General features: G+C 43.3%; 1 protein-coding gene across 2 annotated transcripts in view; it reads left to right on the forward strand.

Moving 5' to 3' along the window:
* Positions 1 to 6,663, forward strand: part of LOC105293215 (cyclic AMP-responsive element-binding protein 5-like) — a 301,909-nt gene that overhangs the window by 59,353 nt on the left and 235,893 nt on the right. Inside the window, exon 2 of one of the 2 annotated variants that reach the window (XM_023531519.1) lies at positions 4,923 to 4,959. The exons of the other annotated variant lie outside the window; for it this stretch is intronic. The gene's annotated coding sequence lies outside the window, so the exon portion shown is untranslated. The remainder of the gene's footprint in view (positions 1 to 4,922; positions 4,960 to 6,663) is intronic. 2 annotated transcript variants of the gene reach the window in all.

The following is a 6,663-nucleotide window of genomic DNA, read 5'->3' on the forward strand; positions in this document are numbered from 1 at the left end:
AGAAGACACAAAGAAATGGAAATATATTCCATGTTCATGGATTGGAAGAAACGATATAGTTAAAATGGCCACGTTACCCAAAGCAAAATACAGGTTTAATACAATCCATATCAAAATCCCAATGACATTTTTTAAAGAAGTAGAACAAAAACGTCATCAGAGTGGTATGAAATCACAAAAGACCTCGAATAGCCCAAGCCATCCTGAGAAAAAAGAACAAGGCCGAGGTATCCCGCGGCCTGACTTTGGTTTACTTCAGAGTATACCAAAAAATGACAATAATCAAAACGGCGTGGTATTGGCTGAAACTCAGAGACCAATGGAACAGAATTGAAAGCCCGGAAATAAACCCTCATATGTGGGCAAATAATTTTCTACAAAGGAGCCAAAAATATATAATGGAGAAAAGAAAGCCTCTTCAGTAAGTGGTGCTGGGAAAATTGGAAAGCCACATGCAATAGAAAGAAAGTAGACTGCTCTTGGTCACCATATACCAACATTCACTCAGAATGGATCAAAGACCTGAATAGAAGACTTAAAACAATAAATTGCAAAGCAGAAAACATAGGAACTAAACTCATGGACCTTGGACTTAAAAGGATTTTATGAATTTGACCTCAAAGGCAAGGGAAGTAAAAGCAAAAATAAATGAATGGGACTATATCAAACTAAAAGAGACCAAATTTTTTTTTTTTGCCATATAAACATAATAAGTTCATACATGAATAAAAATTAGTGTCTCTGCCAATGAATGATACTAAACTACCATGCTATTCTTGCTTGTTACTTTTGTCACCATGAAATAAACTATATTTATATGATTATTTAACCATATTCTTTTTAGAAGTTTTAGATTCAGACTGCATAATGGAAATAAGAGCTGACAGTTACATAGCACTTACTATGTGCCAGGCACTGTTCTAAATTTTTACATATGTTAACTCCTTGGATACTTACATACTGTTTTATTCTTATGAGGTAAGCATCATTAGTACAAGAAATGAAGAAACTGAGGCACAGAGAGGTTAAGGGATGTATTCAAGGTCACACAACTAATTAATTAAAGAACCAAGATTTGAATTTAGATACTCTTAAAGACGAAACACTTCTACAGAGCTGTGATTTTGTGAATGTTTATTGTATGCCTCATTCAATTTTTACCACAACTCTGTGTAAAAAGGACTGTTTTGTCCCTTTCCCAACCGAAATGAGACAGACAGGCTTAGAAATTTGCCCAAGATGCAACAGACAGCTGCAAAGGGCAAGGCGGGCTCATGGACTCTTACTATGTCCTTGCCATCATCACATACTTCGAATAGATTGATTTTATCTTACATCGAACTTTTGATTTATTTTGTATACAGGAAATCCATGTTCATGATAGGAAAAAGGAAACTATAGATACACACAGAAATGCATAATCTCATTGCCCAGCGGTAGCCACTGTGAAGCTCTTCACGTTTTGGCACCGGTCCTTCAGGATACGCTAAATACATAAAACCACGACTTGAGGTGAAACATGACTTGTCTATTGCCAAAGTTTTCTTTACCAATTTAGTGGATAAACTGAGTCTTTACATTTAAAATATTTACTCAGGTCTGTGAAAACCAAACCCAACCAAAGCAAATCTAACCCATTGAGCTATAAAAATTATATTTGGTGCACTTTCTCCACTCCTTCCCAAATGTTCTTTTAACCACTAACTACAAAATATGCTATTTAATAGTCAAAGCAAAAAAAGATAGTAGCTGAGATTGTCCTAAATTTGATTATATGGGATCAAAAAGGCTTCAATGTCTTGTTTAAAAGACAAATTAGTGTCTCTTCCGACAGAAAAAAAATTACTATAATTTTAGCTAATATGTATTGTACGTTTACTGTATATCAGACATTAGTCTATATATTCAATATGTAATAATGTTATATATTTGTATTAATTCTACATATAAATCTTTAAAACAAGCCTATGAAGTAGGCATTGTCTCCATTTATCGATGAGTGGGCATGAACAGAGAAGTTCAGTTTCCTCCAAGGTCACACGGCCATCATCTAAAACCAGGCTGTGTGACCTCAAGCTGCAACTAACGTGGTGACTGAAAGAATTGATCCCGAGGTCGGCGTTCACACTGTCGCGTTGCAGGCCGGTGTTAGCTACGTCACAGAGGCTGTTTATTCTTTGTTTTCTCGCTCGCTCTCATTCTTAGGACAACATTGCCATTTGGAGCCTGGGGGAGTATATATTTATTCATGCACGAGATGGGCTGTGACGTTTAGTGTACGAGGCAGAGAACACCTGCTCTGTCTGTTCCAGCCTCCGCCGCAGTCCTGGTGTGCCTTTAACCCTCGCCGCCGCCCCAAAGTGAGTGATTATGAGCCTCATGTTTCCTGTGAGGACTGAGAGGCTGAAAAGTTAACTGCTCGAAATCCCTCTCTGTACAGCCTGGAGTTCTTCAGGGCTTCTCTTGACTCTTAGACTAAATCCTGCTCTTGGATGGTTTGAGGCCCGCCTGCTTCTTAGGGATCCCTGCGGGCCTTCTCGTCCTCACCCACCACCCTCCAGTCTCACCAGCCTTCTGCCAGGCCCTCACGCATGCCAGGCTCTCTGCCTTTGGGGTCCCCTCTACTGGAACGCCATCTCTCCTTTTCTCTTCAAATGGCTCATTTGGCTTCTCAGGCCTCGGCTCACATGCGGCCTGTGCAGAGAGGGTTGCCCGACTGCCCCTTAAAAAGCTTCCTCTGTCCACTTTGTCTTTATCGTATCACCTTCTCTATTGCTTTCTATGGACTTTGCAAAAAGGTTATTTTTCTTGGTCACTTGCTCGATTTGTGTGGTTGGGGTTTCTGCTTGCTTCTGCTCTGTGAGAACGGCGACCTCATCGGTCTCCTTCACCACCCTTTCCCCACAACGCACCGAACCGCGTCCTCCAGAGACATTTGCTGGAAGACTGACGAGTCTTCTGGAGGAAGGCGGGAAATAAGGGAAGCCAGTGGCCCTTCAGCCACCTTAAAACCTTGACTCTGCGCTGGGCTTGGGCGACATGGTTTGTACTCTGCTGGCCGCATGAAGCAGCCAGCCCGGTCAGGAGTCTGGGGTCGGTGAGCGAGTGAAGACAGAGGCCACCGTCCGCCGTCTGGAAAGGCCCAGTGCCGGGCCTATTCGTCCAGATGTTCGAGGGAGTGTCTCATTGTCACCTTCAGTCCGTGACCCCGGCCTATGGCAGGAGACTCTCTTATACCTTGAAGCTTCCTGACGAGTGCTCGGGGCTGTGCTTTTATGTGGCTCATGCACGCTGTGGAATTTGACTTCCAGGAGCCTTATTTTTGTTGTTTATTTTTGCTTTCTTTTTCTCAGCGTAGCTCACTGAATTGCCCTTTTCAGGGGACATTTAGACATCCAAGTTGACTCACTGTCCAGCAGTGACTTTGAGCAAATTCTCTCGTTCTGAGGAGCCCACTGGGTGTTGGGTGGCTGAGGGATGAAGCTCGCCGGAGGAGAGAAGCTATCTCTCTCCTGCTGCTCGTTCTGGAGCTTCTTTGAGTATTACCAGTGAGAGAGGCATTGGGGAGTTGGCTTGGGTGTAAGTACTGGTGCGTGAAAGGAAGCCCGAGGGTAAATGAACTTGGACTTCAGGGCGCATGCTGATAAATCCTGGCCTCCGTCACCGCAGGCGTCGACCGCTAACCATTGGTTTCCAGCGTGAGAGGGCAGCCTTAGTCTCCCCATGTGTGGGAAGTGCCCCGTGGGGCTGTGTTTTGTAGGCAGTGAAGTTAAGGCTTGCCCAGAAAAATAACATGTTTTCCTTGCCTGGTGCTTGAGCTGTTTGCCCGGTGACTGGCTGATTGGTGGTTTGGGAAGAAAGGAGACATTGGTTAACTTGGGTGTCCGGAGGATTTTTTGTGTGTGTTTGTCTGAGTGGTTGTTTCTGTTTCTTTGGAAACAGTAGAGGACAGATGAAGAAATAATGACGATGCTACAACTTCCAACTTGCATTCAAGGTCCCTGAAGCATCTTGCAAACATTAGCTTGATGTCACTATGTAAATAATCCCCTTACTTCGAGAATACCAGAAATCTTTTGATGTAGGTATCATGAAGGTGGATCGGAACACTGAACGTTTGGGAAATAACTGGGAATTTCGCCATCCCAACTCATATGAGAACGGCTTTGCCTGGCTCTGCTCCCTTCAGAGGCGCTTAGTGGAGAAGATAAATCAAAGTTGTATCTAAACGAGGCTTTTTTTCAGCCTTGATGGAAAATGCTTTTCTGAGGTTAAAAATGCCCAACACAAAGGATATTGTAGGATGTGGGGGAGATATTTTCATTAAGTAAGATTTTGACTACTCCCAGGTATTAAAAAACTCAAAAATTTATTAGGCTTTCCACACATACAGACCTTTCTGCATTGAGAGGTGACCTGCTTTCACGGACAGAGGTCTCGGGCTGTTCATCTTGAACTCCCCAATGTCCTGGATTAGGAAATGTTGCTCTATTACTGAGATGTCAGCTCTCCATTTCCCCAGGTTGTTGAAATGACCCGATCTGCGATTGTGCCGTGACGTCCTCTGTTTCACAGATAACTAACTCTTCATGCTCGTTTTGAAGTATTTTTATTAAATACCCCATGGGATATTTTGGGAACAAAAATGTGAGAGAAGAAAAGAGAAAATAAGAAAGAGCAAGAATAAGAAGCAGCAGTAAGATGATAAGGGAACATGTAATTTGCTAGAGAAAACTTAATAACAAAAGGAAGATTTCTTTTTTGATAGCCCAGGGGGATAGTGAATATAAAAAAAGTCATAATCTGTATCAGTCTTATTTCTAATGACTCTGGTTAAGCCTAAAAGCACCCACTGATAAGGAGGCACTGAGTTTCTCAGCTTATCCCAGGCACTTTCTAAACTCATGTTTTTCTACCTTCAGTGTGTCTAGAGTGTGCATTGACTGTAGCCACGCTCAGGTGAGGGGGCGAACTTACCTGGCAAAGAGCTTTCCCTGCATTTCTGTGGTCGGGAACAATGCTCGAGGAAGGCGGATGCATTCAGGTGCGGTTCTGGCTCTGACTCTTCCATGCTCAGGGTGAGGTGTCTGCTGTTCTCTGGCTTCCCCAGCCAGCAATAGCCAAATTTATCCCAGAGTCAAGTGACCCATTCCCCAAGCTCATAGGTCGGCTGGTAGATTGCAGAGCTAGAGTTTGAACACCCCGGACTCCAAAGCATTTCTTGACATCATATCTCAATTAGAAGACAAAAAATTAAGTCTACTTGGGTGCCTCCAAGTCAAAAGCTAGTAGATAAGGTTTTGCTTGATAATGGCTAGATTATCAGAAAATCATAGAAAGTCAGAATCTCCTTAAAGATCATCACCTCCAGCATCCTTCAGTATATTTAATCTCTTTACACATGCCGTCAGGTGAAGACATAACTGATTGCCATCCTGTACCTTGACGCATAAGCTCCATGTTCTTATACAAGGTGACTCTATGATAAAAGCAGTAACCAACATTTCATGGCACTTTCCCAAATATCATCCTATTTGGCCTTCTCCATATCTATCATCTTTTTTTATAGTGACAAAAATAATGTTCAGAGAAGTTAAATAACTTGCCCAAGATCACACAGCTAGTGAGCGAGGGCGCTGACATTTAATTATCTATTTTTCTAACATAAAATCTGGCCCCCTGGCTGCAATGTTAGGTTTACTCCAATTAATGCAGTCCTATAGAGATTTAAAGCAAAATAAAGCCTAAATTAAAACAAACAAAAAACCTTACTTCTAGTATTAAAAAATTGCTCTAAGGTTGTGTGTGTGTGTGTGTGTGCTTTGAACTGACATCTTTTTATGAGAAATAGTTAACTGTGAAAGATTACATGGCACCTGATGTAGTTAATGATACAGCCTCGCTTTCTCATGCATGGCCTCTGAACTCTCATAGCGCTTTGCTAAAACTACTTTTTGGCCTTTAACATTCTGTCTTCCACCGTAGACATCTGTACAGGCCTTGTCTCCCTATCGGATTGTCAATGCTCAGAGAGTATCTTTGTGGCGCCTTCATGCTTCTGTCGTGGGGCCTAATGCATGGTGGGTGCTCCGTGATGACGTGCAGAAAGAATGAATGAATGAGACCAGTGTCCTTGATTTCTGATCCTACCCCCAGTGCAGGCTGAGTTGAATCACTTTTGAACAAGTTCTGTGTGACAGGTAATCAATCATTGTCCACAGGCCACTTTCCCCTAAGCAGCCTGTGAACAATGCCCTGTGAAGATCCTTGAATTCCCTCGTTGAGCAGCTGCAATTAACTCAGATTTGGGGGCTCGCCTCTTCCCTTCCCCTTGACTCAGCCTTTCAATGGAAATGTCTGATGAGTCTCCCTCCAGATCCTCTCTGGGTGCTGTGCACACCCATTCCCCCTTTCGCTTTCCCCCTTGAAAGAGTCCAGGTCCAGGGTTTTTCCCAGGACCTGATCTACACCCTCTGAGCAGAGAGACCGCATTCATGCTTAAGGAGGGTCCTAGGCTGTGGAGAGCAGGGGCATTTAAATAGTCCTCTTCCCCTTTCCATGCTGATGTGGAGTGTTGACTGAAAAATGGTGCTGTTGTCTGGAGGCAGAGCCCTGGGGGACCGAAGGAGCTGGCCCTCGCATTCGTTTGTGAAGGGCTCGGAC

The sequence above is a fragment of the Pteropus vampyrus genome, unplaced genomic scaffold (assembly GCF_000151845.1).
Source record: "Pteropus vampyrus isolate Shadow unplaced genomic scaffold, Pvam_2.0 Scaffold69, whole genome shotgun sequence".
Classification (NCBI taxonomy): Eukaryota; Metazoa; Chordata; class Mammalia; order Chiroptera; family Pteropodidae; genus Pteropus; species Pteropus vampyrus.